Source organism: Eschrichtius robustus, chromosome 3, assembly GCF_028021215.1.
Source record: "Eschrichtius robustus isolate mEscRob2 chromosome 3, mEscRob2.pri, whole genome shotgun sequence".
Lineage (NCBI taxonomy): Eukaryota > Metazoa > Chordata > Mammalia > Artiodactyla > Eschrichtiidae > Eschrichtius > Eschrichtius robustus.
Genome location: NC_090826.1, coordinates 50262921 through 50278544, shown reverse-complemented (window position 1 = coordinate 50278544; position 15624 = coordinate 50262921). Strand labels below are relative to the sequence as shown.

Sequence of the window (15624 nt, the reverse complement as noted above, 5' to 3'; positions counted from 1 at the left end):
TTTTCTGGGTTTTTTTCTTGTTCCTTCATCTGATATATAGCCCTCTGCCTTTTCATCTTGTCTATCTTTCTGTAACTGTGGGTTTTGGTCCACAGGCTGCAGGATTGTAGTTTTTCTTGCTTCTGCTGTCTGTCCTCTGGTGGTTGAGGCTATCTAAGAGGCTTGATGGGAGGCTCTGGTGGTGGGTAGAGCTGACTGTTGCTGTGGCGGACAGAGCTCCGTAACACTTTAATCCACTTAACTGTTGATGGGTGGGGCTGGGTTCCCTCCCTGTTGGTTGTTTTGCCTGAGGAAACCCAACACTGGAGCCTACCTGGGCTCTTTGATGGGGTTAATGGCAGACTCTGGGAGGGCTCACGCCAAGGAGCACTTCCCAGAACCTCTGCTGCCAGTGTCCTTGTCCCCAGGGTGAAACAGAGCCACCCCCCGCCTCTGCAGGAGACCCCCCCAACACCAGCAGGTAAGTCTGGTTCAGTCTCCCCCAGGGTCACTGTTCCTTCCCCTGGGTCCCGATGCACACACTACTTTGTGTGTGCCCTCCAAGAGTGGGGTCTCTGTTTCCCCCAGTCCTGTCGAAGTCCTGCAATCAATTCCCACTAGGCTTCAAAGTCTGATTCTCTAGGAATTCCTCCTCCCGTTGCCGGACCCCCAGGTTGGGAAGCCTGACGTGGGGCTCAGAAGCTTCACTCCAGTGGGTGGACTTCTGTGGTATAAGTGCTCGCCAGTCTGTGAGTCACCCACCCAGCAGTTATGGGATTTGATTTTACTCTGATTGCGCCCCTCCTACCGTCTCACTGTGGCTTCTCCTCTGTCCTTGGATGTGGGGTATCCTCCTTGGTGAGTTCCAGTGTCTTCCTGTCGATGATTGTCCAGCAGCCAGTTGTGATTCTGGTGCTCTCGCAAGAGGGAGTGAGAGCACCCAGGTTTGGTTTCTTTTGAGGCCTCTCTCCTTGGCTTGCAGATGGCTACCTTCTTGCTGTGTCCTCTCAAGGTCTTTCTTCTGTGCCTACACATCCCTGTTGACTCTTCCTCTTCAAGTTCTTAATTTTTGATGAAGTCCGATTTATCAATTTGTTCTTTTATGGATCATGGTTTTGATGTTGTATCTAAGAAAACTTTCTGACTCAAGGTTAAAATTTTTCTTCTATGCTTTTTTTAAAGAAGTTTTATAGTTTGGGGTTTCACATTTATGTCTATGATCCATTCTGAGTTAACGTTTGTGCATGATGCAAGGTTTAAATCAAAGTTCAATATTTTTGCAATTGGATATAGATATCCAGTTGTCCTAGTACCGTTTGTTGAAAAGACTATCCTTTCCCACTAAATTGCTTTTACACCTTTGTCAAAAGTCAATTGTTCATATATGTATGGCTCTACTTATTGATTCTCTATTCTGTTCCGTTGAATTATTTGTTTGCCTTTTCACCAATACCAACCATACTGTTCTGATACCTGCAGCTTTATAATACATTTTGAAATCAGGTAGCATTAAGTCTCTAATTTTATTATTTTTCAAAGTTGTTTTGGTTATTCAAGGTTCTTTATAATTCCATATTGATTTTAGAAATAGCTTGTCAATTGATACAAAAATGTCCACTGAGGTTGTGATTGAGATTGTATTGAATCTATAGATTAACTTGGGGAGAACTAACATCTTAACAATATTAGGTCTCTGGTCTCATGAAGAAGATGCATCTCTCCATTTATTTAAGTCTTCTGTTACTTCTCTCAGCAATGTTTTATAGTTTTTAGTAGACAGGTCTTGCACATTTTTTGTCAGATTTATCCCTGAGTATTTCACATTTTTTAATGCTATTGTAAATATTATTTTCCACAACTTAAATTTCCAATTTTTCATTACTACTAAATAGAAATACAATTGATTTTTAATATTAATCTTGTATCCTGTGACCTTGCTGAACTCATTAGTTCTAGTAGCTTTGTTCTAGATTCCATCAGATTTTCTGTAGACTATAATGTTGTCTAAGAATAAAGAGAATTTTATTTCTTCTTTTCTAATCTGGATTCCCCTTATTTTTTCTGGCCTTGTTGCACTGGATAGAAACTCCATTGCAGTGTTGATAAAATGTGATGAGAGTTGATATCATTGTTTTTTCCCAGTGTTAGGGGGAAGCATTCATTCTTTTACTGTTAAGTAGGATGTTAGCTGTAGGTTTTTCATAGATACCATTTAACAGGTTGAGAAAGTTCCCTTCTATTCCTAGCTTGCTAAGAGTTTTTATCAGGAATGCATATTTCATCTATTGAGATAAACATAATGTGCGTTTTTTTTTTTTTTACTTTGCTAATATGATAAATGTCATTGGCTGATTTTTTAAATATTAAACCAACTTTTCATTCCTTGGATAAACTCCATTTGGTCATAAGTATTACTATTTTTATATATGTTCAATTCAGTTTGCTAAAATTTTGTTTAAATTTTTGCATCTATGATCATGAGGAATATTGGCTGGTAGGTTTTTGTTTTTGTTTATTTTTTTTCTTTGTCCGGTTTTGGTATCAGTGTAATTCTGGCACCACAGAATTAGTTGGAAAGTATTCCTTCCTTTTAATTTTCTGGGAGAGTTTGTGTAGATTGTGTAAAATCTTCCTTAAATGTTTGGTAAGATTCATCCAATGAAGCCAGTTGGGCCTAGAATTAGTTTCCAACTACAAATTCACTTTCTCTGACAGAGGGCAATTCAGGTTTTCTATTTCTTAAGTGAGCTTTAGCAGTTTGTATTCTTCAAGGATTTTGTCCATTTCATCTAAGTTTTCAAATTTATTGGCATAGCTTTGTTCATAATATTCCCTAGTAATCCTATCAATATCTGAAGTGATGTTGCCTTTCTTATTCTTGATATTGAAAATTTGTCTCTTCTTATTTTTTCCTGATTAGTCCAACTAAAGTTTTATTGATTTATTGACTTCCTTAAAGAACTAACTTTCATTTTCATTGATTTTCTCCATTGCTTTTCTGTTTTCTAGTCCATATTTTCTGCTCTGACCTTTATCATATCCTTTCTGCTGCTCATCTTGGGTTTGATTTGCTCTTTTGTTTCTAGTTTCTTAAGGTAGAAGCTGAAGTCATTGATTTGAGATCTTTCTTTTTTACTAATATAAGCATTTAGTGCTATAAATTTTCCTGTAGGTACTGCTTTAGCAACATTCTACAAGTTTTAATATGAAGTATTCTTATTTTCATTAAGTTCCAAATACTTTATAATTTCCTTTGATTTCGTCTTTGACCCACGAGTTACTCACAAATGCAAGAGTGCTTATCCTTTTGGAGGGTTCTTTCCCTGGTCTTGGATAACTTCCTCATGTGTGTGCTGACCAAAACCCTGTGCAGCTCTTCAAAGTCCTCTGTCTGTGAGTCTTTCCTCTCAGTACTCTGTCCTGTGAATTCTATCTGCCTTTGTCTCTCTGAACTCTCAGCTTCATCTCCTCAACTCAGGGAGTCTTCTAGGCTCTGCCTGAATTCCTTCCTTATGCCAAAAACTGAAAACTCTCTCAAGATAGTAAACTGGGGCAGTTGTAGGGCTCACCTTATTTGTTTCCTGTCTTTCAGAGATAACTGTTCTTCATTTCCAGATATCTAGAGTCTTGAAAAACATTGTTTAATATATTTTGTCTGGTCTTTTTGGCTGTTTCTGGGTGGGAGAGTAAATTCAGTCCGTCTTATCCATCTTGGCTGGAATCAGAAGGTAGTTAGCCTTTATTTACAATTATTTATGTATTTATGACACTCACTATATAAACGGTTTTGATTTGTTATTTTTACGTATAGTTTTTCTGCTATTTAGGATGGTTTGTATTTCTGTTCTAGTGGTTACCATGTTAATTATATCTTTATGTAACAGCTTTAGTTCTCTCTACTTTTTGGGCAGTATCTATTAGTTCGTTACTCTAAGCAATGACACAATTATTGTGCTTGTCTTCCTCTCCTTCTTCTTAACAAACCAATTTCAGTCAACAACATTATCTTTCTTAGTGTGCATGTTTGCATAGATACTTATGTAATTAAGCTTATATTTCAGTTACTTGAATCTTCAGCTTTTTTCCCCTGTTCTTATTGTGTCTTTAGTATAATTTCTTTTTTTTTTTTAACATCTTTATTGGAGTATAATTGCCCTACAATGGTGTGTTAGTTTCTGCCTTACAACAAAGTGAATCAGTCACACATACACATACGTTCCCATATCTCCTCCCTCTTGCATCTCCCTCCCCCCCACCCTCCCTATCCCACCCCTCTAGGTGGTCACAAAGCACAAAGCTGATCTCCCTGTGCTAAGCGGTTGCTTCCCACTAGCTATCTATTTTATGTTTGGTAGTGTATATACGTCCATGCCACTCTCTCACTTTGTCACATCTTACCCTTCCCCCTCCCCATATCCTCAAGTCCATTCTCTAGTAGGTCTGGGTCTTTATTCCCGTCTTGCCACTAGGTTCTTCATGACCTTTTTTTTTTTTTTTTCCTTAGATTCCATATATATGTGTTAGCATACTGTATTTGTTTTTCTCTTTCTGACTTACTTCACTCTGTATGACAGACTCTAACTCCATCCACCTCACTACAAATAACTCCATTTCGTTTCTTTTTATGGCTGAGTAATATTCCATTGTATATATGTGCCACATCTTCTTTATCCATTCATCCGATGAGGGACACTTAGGTTGCTTCTGTGTCCTGGCTATTGTAAATAGAGCTGCAATGAACATTTTGGTACATGACTCTTTTTGAATTATGGTTTTCTCAGGGTATATGCCCAGTAGTGGGATTGCTGGGTCGTATGGTAGTTCTATTTTTAGTTTTTTAAGGAACCTCCATACTGTTCTCCATAGTGGCTGTATCAATTTACATTCCCACCAACAGTGCAAGAGTGTTCCCTTTTCTCCACACCCTCTCTAGCATTTATTGTTTCTAGATTTTTTGATGATGGCCATTCTGACCGGTGTGAGATGATATCTCATTGAAGTTTTGATTTGCATTTCTCTAATGATTAAGGATGTTGAGCATTCTTTCATGTGTTTGTTGGCAATCTGTATATCTTCTTTGGAGAAATGTCTATTTAGGTCTTCTGCCTAATTTTGAATTGGGTTGTTTGTTTTTCTGTTATTGAGCTGCATGAGCTGCTTGTAAATTTTGGAGCTTAATCCTTTGTCAGTTGCTTCATTTGCAAATATTTTCTCCCATTCTGAGGGTTGTCTTTTGGTCTTGTTTATGGTTTCCTTTGCTGTGCAAAAGCTTTTAAGTTTCATTAGGTCCCATTTGTTTATTTTTGTTTTTATTTCCATTTCTCTAGGAGCTGGGTCAAAAAGGATCTTGCTGTGATTTATGTCATAGAGTCTTCTGCCTGTGTTTTCCTCTAAGAGTTTGATAGTGTCTGGCCTTACATTTAGGTCTTTAATCCATTTTGAGTTTATTTGTGTGTATGGTGTTAGGGAGTGTTCTAATTTCATTCTTTTACATGTAGCTGTCCAGTTTTCCCAGCACCACTTATTGAAGAGGCTGTCTTTTATCCACTGTATATGCTTGCCTCCTTTATCAAAGATAAGGTGACCATATGTGCATGGGTTTATCTCTGGGCTTTCTATCTTGTTCCATTGATCTATGTTTCTGTTTTTGTGCCAGTACCATACTGTCTTGATTACTGTAGCTTTGTAGTATAGTCTGAAGTCAGGGAGCCTGATTCCTCCAGCTCCATTTTTCATTCGCAAGGTTGCTTTGGCTATTCGGGGTCTTTTGTATTTCCATACAAATTGTGAAATTTTTTGTTCTAGTTCTGTGAAAAATTCCATTGGTAGTTTGATAGGGATTGCATTGAATCTACAGATTCAATGCAATCCCTATCAAACTACCACTGGCATTCTTCACAGAACTAGTATAATTTCTTAGTAGGATAATGGGGAAAATGTTGTCTTAAGACATATTTGCATTGGAAGTCCCAAATGCCTCAGTTTAGGATAGAGAGAGATGCATCTGAGCCCTGGTTCTCTTAATTACCAGCTCTATTGTGACCTTGGAGTAGATGCTTAACCTATTAAAGCCTCAATTTCCTAGTCTGTAGGATGGGATAATAAGATCTCTCTTTTAAAACTGTGATGAGACTTAAAAAATATAATACATGTGAAATGCTTAGAAAGCACCTAGAAAACATTAGACACTGTTATTATTAATACAAGTAAAAATCAACAAGCAAACATCAATATAGTACATACCACACACCAGGTTCTGGGATCGCTGCCTTACATTCCTTATTTCACTTAATCTTTACAATGAATCTGTGGCAGATTTATTGCCTTCATATTAGAGATGAGGGAGGGAGGCTACAGGAGGTTAAGAATATAACCAAAGTCATCCAGTTCAGAAATGACAATGGTGGGAATTAAAACCCAAATATTCTGATGCCAAGTTCAGAGCTCTCACCACTACCCCACAGTTGCCTTTATTATCCTGAACTCTGTCCTGCTAATGAAAGCACACACACACGCACACGCGCGCACCCACACACACACGCACACACACATACGCACACACACGTGCATGTACTCACTTTATTCTGAGAACAAACTTGGCCTTACAGCTCAGTATGTAGACAGGATACACCTGGGCGAATATAATTTGCCTGTTTTTCCAAACACTAGGTTCAGAGTCTGGCTTGCAAACAAGGTACAGATGGAAATCTTCTTGGACTCAGACCAAGAAGAGGAGAAAGGGTGGGAAAGGCTTGCCCCATGGCCCGCAGTAGCACTGAGTAAACCCAACTTAGACTGATACTTGGAGATTAGCTGGAGGAATCATGCCTTTGACTCCCACTGGCTGATCCAGCACTTCACAGAGTTCTTCAGCATCCATGCCCTCTTGCACTTTTCACAGCAATATTATAGCTGGGGAAACGGAGGCTCAGAAATGTTAATGTCTTGCCCAAGGCCACAGAGCTAATTGGCGATGGGGCCCAGATGTCCTAACCACCTGTCCAGTGCTTTTCTCACGATATATTTCTGGCTTCGTGGAAGGCATTTACCCTCTCATAGTTCTGATGGTACCCCACAGATGTGTACGTCAATATTTAACTGGACTTGTCCATGTCCTCAGCACTATACTCTGAGCTGCAAGAGATAAAAAGACATAGAAGTTGTCCTTGTTCTCAATACTCATTCATTCATTTATTCACTCATTCACTCATTCTAAGAATTCATTAGGTGTCAGGCCCTGTGAGGAGAGCCCAATACTCCTCAAAGGGCTCATTGTGTAATGGAGGAGACAGATTCAGAAGCCGACTGCTCCGATTCAGGGGGAGAAGCTAAAATAAGAATACCTGGGGTGTGATGAGCATGCTGTTGACAGTACTCTACTCTGCCTGTGGGATCCAGGAAGGCGTCCTTGAAAGGAGCTGAGCCCGGAAGGGTCCGTAGGAGCTGAGGGAGTGGGACCCGACACCTGACACCCACAGGGGCAGAAGTGAGCCTGTGCACTCAGAGGACCACAAGTGCTTCGGCGTGGCTCCGGCGGGGGGGCGGTGGGAGCAAAGCCGAGAGCGAGGCAGAGGTCGCGCGGGGTAGTTTCGACTCTCCCCTATAGATGAGGGGAAGACGTTCTAAAATGAAAGCAGAAAAGCGGTGAGGTGGTCAGATTTTTTTAAAATTGAGGTAAAGTTGATTTACAATACCTATGTTTCAGGTGTACAACATAGTGATTCACAATTTTTAAAGATTATACTCCATTTATATTTATTATAAAATATTGGTTATATTCCCTCTGCTGTACAATATATCCTTGTAGCTTATTTATTTTGTACATAGCAGTTGGTACTTCTTAATCCCCTACTCCTACCTTGCCCCTCCCCTCTCTGCACTGATAACCACTAGTTTGTTCTCTGTATCTATGAGTCTGATTGGATTTGATTAGAAAGTCACTGGCGCAGGTCTGAAGAACAGACTGATGGAGTGGGAACAATGAAGAGGTTGGTCAAGGCGAGGGCCCACGCTGGGCGGGGCAGTGGGAATGGGGAGGATTTCTCTGGCTAACTCACCCCTACTCAGAGTTTAAGGCTCAGCACAGACAGCAGCTCAATGGACCTTCAGTCTCATTAGAAGCTCCTCCTCTGGTGCCCTGAAACCCTTCTCCCGGGTCCATAAGCAGAGGCAGAGTTCGGTGGTGGCTAACAGCAATGGCTTTTTAGCTGGCTTCGAAGCTTTTTAAACCATTGCATCCTGCCTCAATGGCTGCCTAGCTGTGTGACCTTGGGCAAGTTGCTTATTTACTCCGTTGTCTAGGTTTCCTTGTCTATAAAATAAAGATAACAATAGTGCCTATCTCTTCGGGTTATTGTGATGATTAAATGATTTAATACATTTAAAGCGCTTAGGACAGCGGCTAGCAGTGTTAAGGGTGCAATAAAAGTGGGCTTTTATCACCATCACACACATTCACTGTAGGGGAATTGTGTGTCTGTGGGTGTATCTGACCAGTCCGGAAGCTCCTTGGGGAAGGGTATCCTTATGCCCAGCAGAGAGCCTGGGACAGGGCAGGCTGTCAGGGAATATCTGTTGGATGGAATGGAGATGATGGTGAAGACACATTCAGGCGCTAGTTAGGAGTGAAATCCTGCTTCCCTGAGGGACTGATTAGACATGAGGAAGAGAGTTAACAAGGAGGATAAAATCATTCCCAGGTTCTGAACTGGGACCGGAGGAGGAGGATGGTGCCCTGACTGAGACAGGGAGTTTGAGAGAAGGAGTTGGTTCAGAGGGTAAGTGGCTAATCTGTTGAAGATCAAATCTATAGTAACTAGTGAAGCTGAGGTTGCAACCCAGGTCTGTTCATATTCCATAGACAGTTTACATAACCTGCATGTCTACACCTGGCCTAGGACCTGATGCAGTGGGTATTTAGCAATATATAGCAGATGAGCTGGTTAGTGCTTGAATGAATGGATTTGTTTGGTAGATGCCAGGGTTTCAGGGTTACTTTTATTTTCAATGGTAAACAGATGTCTGTAGAGGTAGGGGGAAAGAAAGAAAAAAAGAAAGAGAGAGAGAGAGAGGGAGGGAGGGAGGAAGAAAGGAGGGAGGGAGGGAGGGAGGAAGGAAAGTAAAGAAAAGAAAAAAGAGAAAGAAGAAAAGAAAGTCACCATGAAAGATTAAAGAAGAAAGAACTAGTCAGCAATATTTCAAGTGAATAAACATGAGGCGCCATCTTCCTTCTTTTTCCCTTTTTCTGACATATCAGGACATTTTTTATGGTCTCCAGCTTCTTAACCTACTCTTGCAAACTGCTAGGAAGGATGACTAAAACTACCCACCAGGAAGTTTGACAAAGCCCAAGCCAAAAAACAAAACAAACAGACAAACAAAAAAAAAATGCGCTATCAAGGACTCTAGGAACATAGGAAAATGCCTGATGGCAAAGGAACCAGTCACACAGGCTTCTCTACGTACAATTCCTATGTCAATCACCACCTCCTCAGAAACAGGTTTCTTAGGTTAAGCTGCTTTTGGGACTGGCATATGGGCATTACGGCAGAAAGAATTGTCGGCTATTTGAAATTGATAAGCTCTCCTTCAGTGCAAGCTTGGTGAGTAGGGTAGTAATAATTACAATAATTCTGATATAAAATTATAAGTTAATTTATAATATTAATATATTAATATTATATAATTAAATTAATGCCTATAAGTTTTGAATGTTTACTACTTTCAGAAACTGGTGAGTGCTTTCCATATGCTATTTCATTTAAACCTCACCAAATCCTACAAGACACTTACTGTTCTCCCCATTTGAGAGGGGAAAACTAAGCCTCAGAGAGATTAAGTAACCTAAGCCTCAGAGAGGTTAAGTAACTTGACCAAAGTCACTCAGCAAGTAAGTGGGGAATCAGGATCTGAACCCCAGCTTGCCTGATTCCAAAGCTCATGATGCAAACCCTAACCCATGCACCATTTTCCTCCTCGACTCTGAATTTGGGGCTGTGCATGGTTTAACTGTATCCATGTAATAAGCCTCATTGAGGCAGGGAGCTCACATCTAACTCCAGGTATGACAAGATAAGAGTGTCCCTGCTCAAAGGCTCTTTGTCAATCCAAAAGAATTAGAGGGGTGTTGTGCAGGGATCAAGAGACATGGATTCAGAGAACTAGGTCCAGATATTGACTTTGCCACTTACTGGCCGTGAGCTTCTGTTGGATCGTTTAAATACTCTGGCCCTCTGTTAGTGTCTTAGTTTTCATGTGCCTTCTCCCCTCCCCCCAACACACAGACTCTTTGGAATATGGAATAAAAGGGTTTATCTAAATGATCTTTCAAAGCTTTTAGAAAACTGATTTTGTTTTATTTCAACATTTGTATCTTTTCCAATAAAAACTTTTCTAGCTAAGAAGTAATACATACTTACTAAAGAAAAAACATACCCGCTCAAGGAAAAGTACAAGAAAAAGCGATACACACTTGTTTAAGAAGGGTATAGAAAAGTAGAAAGAAACCTGATTCTTTTTAGTGCAAATGCAGTCACTATTCAAATTATGAATTTAAAGGACTCACAAAGAGGCTTGATACGTATTTAACATTTAACAACAACAATGAAAAATCATGTGCGGGCACCTCTTGTCATTTTCCTAAATATTTCTTGACTTTCCTTTTGAAGGCTTTTGTATTTCATATCTACCTTTCAGTGTTTAGGTATAAAGGCAAGTTCTTATGAAGCCTTTTTTATTCCTTTGATGACTGCAAATAAAGTAAACCCAAACAAAAACTTCTTGGGGAATATTTTTTTTTCCAAAATAATTCACTCCACAACCTCTTGCTAAGAGCCCACCGTGTCTGGGACTTACACAAGGAGACACACAGAATACAGCCTGGTGCTTGGTGAGGAGGCCCAAAGCCTAGTGGGAGAAAAAGTGAGTGAAGGTAAGTGCCCTGAGAATGTGTAGGCAGAGCTATTAATCTGTCACAGAGGAAGGGACAAAGGTTGCGTCTGCCAGAGTGGACTGACATCCAATAGATGGCAGAGCCTTAGAAAAGCAACCACCTAGACAAGCTCTTGTTTGGTTATCTAGTGCTAGCGGGACATACAATTTATCTTCCACGCTAGGGTACTTGGTAATAAAAGGAGAACTACTGATAATTATTTCAGGACCTTGGGTGAAAACCAGAACTTCCTGGGCAAACAAGATCAGATGGCCACCTGACTTCATGCTAACATTTTGTTATTGTGAAGAACAGGGCTCTGAATCTCCTTCTTTATACATTGGAAACTGTGATGAAAATGACACGTTCAAAATGCCCCAGGGAAGCCTTCCCCACCCTGGCTAACTTCCTGAACAAGTTATAGAGGTTCCCCTAACAATGCTTTTCAGTCCTATTGTTGGACTTTAGCATAACACAGTGAATTGTTACAATTTAGGAGCACATTCTTGAAACATCCTTAAATTAGCTTCGTAGTATCGTAACGCAAGATTTTCCAAACCACATTGATATGCAGCCTTATGAGTTTGAGTTTTACCACAATACTTTTGGTAATGCTTTTGGTTAGGGCACTCAATGCCCTAACTCTAAATGTTTCCACTTGATGTTCCTTGATTTGTTTATTTATGTGTTTAGTTGCAATTCTAAAAAGGCAGCCACGATTCTCTCTTTGCAGGGACTATTTGGAAAAATCTTGGGAATTGAAGAGGAAATACAACATGTTTTAAAATGGGATTGGTGTCATCTAGATGTGACATCTGTTGGCATGCCATGGGCAAAAGGAATACCATATACAAAGGCATGGAGGAGGGAACAAACATGGAGTATTTAGGGAACCGTATGGAATTCTCTGGCTGGAAATAGGATTGGGTATACGATGGGAGAAGAGGTAAAAAGGGTGAGTTGGGACTAGATAGTGAAGGGCCTTGAGTGCCACCCCATGGATTTTGGACTTCATCTTGTTGGCAATGATGAGTCTCTATAGCTATTCAAGCAGGATATTTATTTTTGGTAAAAGGACAAACCGAACAAAGCCAGGCAAAGTGAGGAATCCTGGAGCCAATTTCTCCTTTAAGGGCTTCCCTGGTGGTGCAGTGGATAAGAATCTGCCTGCCAAGGCAGGGGACACAGGTTCGATCCCTGGTCTGGGAAGATCCCACATGCTGCAGAGCAACAAAGCCCGTGCGCCACAACTACTGAGCCTGAGCTCTAGAGCCTGCGAGCCACAACTACTGAGCCCACGTGTCACAACTACTGAGCCCGCGAGCCTCGAGCCCATGCTCCTCAACAAGAGAAGCCACCGCAATGAGAAGCCCGCGCACCGCAATGAAGGGTAGCAACCGCTCGCTGCAACTAGAGAAAGCCCATGCATAGCAATGAAGCCCCGATGCAGCCAAAAAAATTTTAAAATAAATAAATAAATAAACTAGCCCTGCCTCCCCAGGGAACCATAAAAAAAAAAAAAAAAAATTTCTCCTTTCAGTTTTGCAGTCCTGACTTGCTCCAAACTTTCTGTTTACATGTTCCCTGAAATACCACCCCCAAGGGAATGTATCTCAACTGACTGGTGATTACAGACACAAATTTCTGATTCTTTGCATTCAGCCAATCCCAGTCTAGGCTATACTGAAATACATCCCTCAGATCTATCCCCAGGTCAGACTCTGTGGATGAGGGGCCTGGGCCAGGCCCAGAAAGGTGAGAACAGAGGCTTCTGTCTTCTGACCACTCTGTAGTAAACTGCTCCTGAAGACTTCCAGGGGGTGGGGGTGGGGATTTATAATCTCCCTTCCCTTAACCCTGTACTTAAGCCATGACTGCCTTGAGTGTAAGTCCAAAGTCATGAAGCAAATGTAAAAATGGCAGCTTTACCCTTCTCAGCTATTCAGGATGCCTAATAATGGACCGCCTTGAAAGATAATATGTTCCTTGTCCTCACAGGTATTTGAACAGGCTCTAGGGAGGATTCTCGCAGGCAGTAGGGAATTGGAATCTGACAAACAAGGACTCTACTCCCTGTCCAACTACTTCCAACCTCTGAGCCTCTGGTTTCTCAGCTGTAACACAGGATCACAGTAATACCTCTTTATAGGGTTCTTGAGAAAAATAAACAGGATAATGATGGCACACGGCCCAAGGCCCAGCGCTAATATGTGCTCAGTAAAAGCTGGCCCTAATCATGGTTAACACAATCACCTACCAGTGGTTGAGGTTTGTGCTTCCAATGGTGAGCCAGTCATTTATTTCTGGGTATGACCTCTAACTTGGAACATTACCCCAGTAAAAGCCCTACAGGCAAAGAATTAATACCACTGAATATTACTTTGCAAAGACCATCCAGCTGTGGGAGCCAAACTTCTCTTTCAGTTGAAGAGAGTGAGGAAGAGACAGGCCCAAGTCCACACACTAAGTTAGAGACAGATTCAGGACCAGGTCTTAGGTCCCTCGACACTTACCCCTTGCTCAGTGACATTCTTTTTATGTTTCACTTTCTGTTAACAAGCAAAATTCAGGACCTCAGCAATCCCGTCTTCATTCAATGGACATCTGTCACTCAAGAGATTCGCAGTGGTATATTTAGATCTACACAGATCTAGCTGTTCGTTCAATCCTACAGCAAGGCCATGAGGCTGATCTTATTGTTAATTTCCATTTTATGATAAGAGAAGTGAGGCAGAGAGAACTGAAGTTACTTATTCAAGCTCCACAGCCAGCAAGTGGTAAAGCCAAGATTTGAGCCTGGGCAGTTGGGCTTTTAAGCCTGTACTTAATTACAGCACCATACTGACCCTCCCAAGGTGAAAGAAGTGTACAGCGTCTGCCTCAGAGAAGCATACTCCCTGGAGAAGAGACTCAGTCCACAAGGGTGTGCAGTCACATGCTACACGCACCAGGAGAACAAAAGAGGGAGGGTTTGTTCTACAAGGGGAAGAGGGAGAGAATTAGGAAAGCTGCCTGGAGGAAGTGACCTTTATCCACTTTCCAGAGCTCACTCCTTTCCCTCCAAATTGGTGAGCCTGGGGGAAGAGAAGGCATTCCCTGTAGATGGAGGCACCTCTGCTGAGGCTGGCAGGTGTGGACTAGCTGGGGTTTAAGGGACACCCAGAAGGAGGGAGGCCAGGACACCAGGTACTAACTCAGTGTGTGACGTGGGCAAGTTACTTAACCTCCAGGAGCCTCCACTCTCCCACCTGTATAACACTTGCTTTGTGAAGCTGTTTGAATATTACATGAGGTCATGTGTATATACTTTCCAGCCCAGAGTTACTCCTCTTTCTTTATTTACATCTCATAAAACTATTTCCCTCAGTAAAAACTTTTAATTGAGCCTATTTTTTTTACACCTATGCTCACAGTAGCATTAGTAATAATCCTGAGTGTCATGATTAGTCATTGGTAATAACGATATAATAATAATGTTAATTGACATTGATTGAAGGCACTAAATACTTACTTAATATGTATAATCTCTATCTAATCTACTCCTCAGAACATATCTTAGAGATACGTATAACTATCCCCATTTTACAGATGAGGACAGCAAGGCTCAGAGAGATGAAGAAATTTACACAAAGGTCACCGGCTAGGAAGTGGCAGAAGTGGTACTCAGACCCAGGTCTGTCTGTCCAGAAAAACATCTGACAGAGAATGCCCTGAGTTTGAGTTCATGTTGGTCTTGGCAATGTCCCTCAGCCTCTTTCTCAGAAAGAAAACAAACATTCTAAGCATTTTGCTAACACTGTGTAACACCAACGCCCTAGAGAGGGAGGGACAAGCCAGGCTGAAGCAGGAAGATCGGTCCATATTTGGAGGGTGGGCCTGGGGCGGCCGCCTCGTCTCCCAGCCTGGCTGTCCTGGCCAGAGCCTGACTGGACCTGGAACCTTGAGCCACCTTCAGGTGACTCTTGGGCAGCCGGGGGTGCCCGCAGGGACTGTCACCCGCCAGGGAGGCCGCGCGCTGGTAACCCAGCTCGTTCCCACGTGGGTGGCTCCCAGGCAGCAGGGAGTTAATCTGCTATCTGTTGGGAAGGCTTCCAGAACCCTCCTCCCAGCCTCCCAGTTTGCTCAGGGGCGGGCTCTTCAGAAACTGAAAGCAGCAGGACGCCAGGCCCCGCCGGCCCTCGTGGGATCCTGCCCGGGCTTACCTTCTATGGGGAGGCCCGGAGGACTGGGCGCAGCCGAGTGTGCAGCTGGGCGGGGCCGGCGACGTGGCGGCCCGGCTCCCTCCCCTCCTCCCCAGAGTCACCCCCGCCCCTGCTCAGGGGACCTGCTGCGCCCCGGGGAAGCACGTGGGCCCACCGGCCCCCGCCCCCGCCCCCGGGATGGCTGGATTCCCGGCCCCGTCTCTCACCACCTCTGAGACGCTGAGTACACCACTAAACCTCTGAGTTTCGGTTTCTTTCACTGTAAAATGGGGATAAATCATGCTTAGCCTCTGGAATCAGTAACATCTATCCAGTGCCTCTGATCCAAAAGAAAAGCTCCATATATGGTGACTGTATTGGCACCTTTGTTATTAGTATTGCTGTTCTCACGATGGGCTGGGCAGCCTGCCTTGTGAGGTGGTGTGAAGTTCCCGTCACTCAAAGTGTCAAGCACAAGCTAAATGAGATGGAAAAAAAGAAAAAAGTTAGAACAGGAAGGGAGCCATACTTGCC

The 15624-nt window shown here is 42.3% G+C and overlaps 1 long non-coding RNA gene across 1 annotated transcript in view; it reads right to left on the bottom strand.

The window, feature by feature from the left end:
* LOC137761084 (uncharacterized) overlaps positions 1 to 15198 on the bottom strand; it is a 28639-nt gene extending 13441 nt beyond the window's left edge. Inside the window, exons 1-2 of the long non-coding RNA XR_011073394.1 lie at positions 15112 to 15198; positions 7323 to 7601 (exon numbers count right to left, since the gene is read on the bottom strand). This is a non-coding gene — a long non-coding RNA (uncharacterized lncRNA). The remainder of the gene's footprint in view (positions 1 to 7322; positions 7602 to 15111) is intronic.
* Positions 15199 to 15624: the final 426 nt, after the last annotated feature.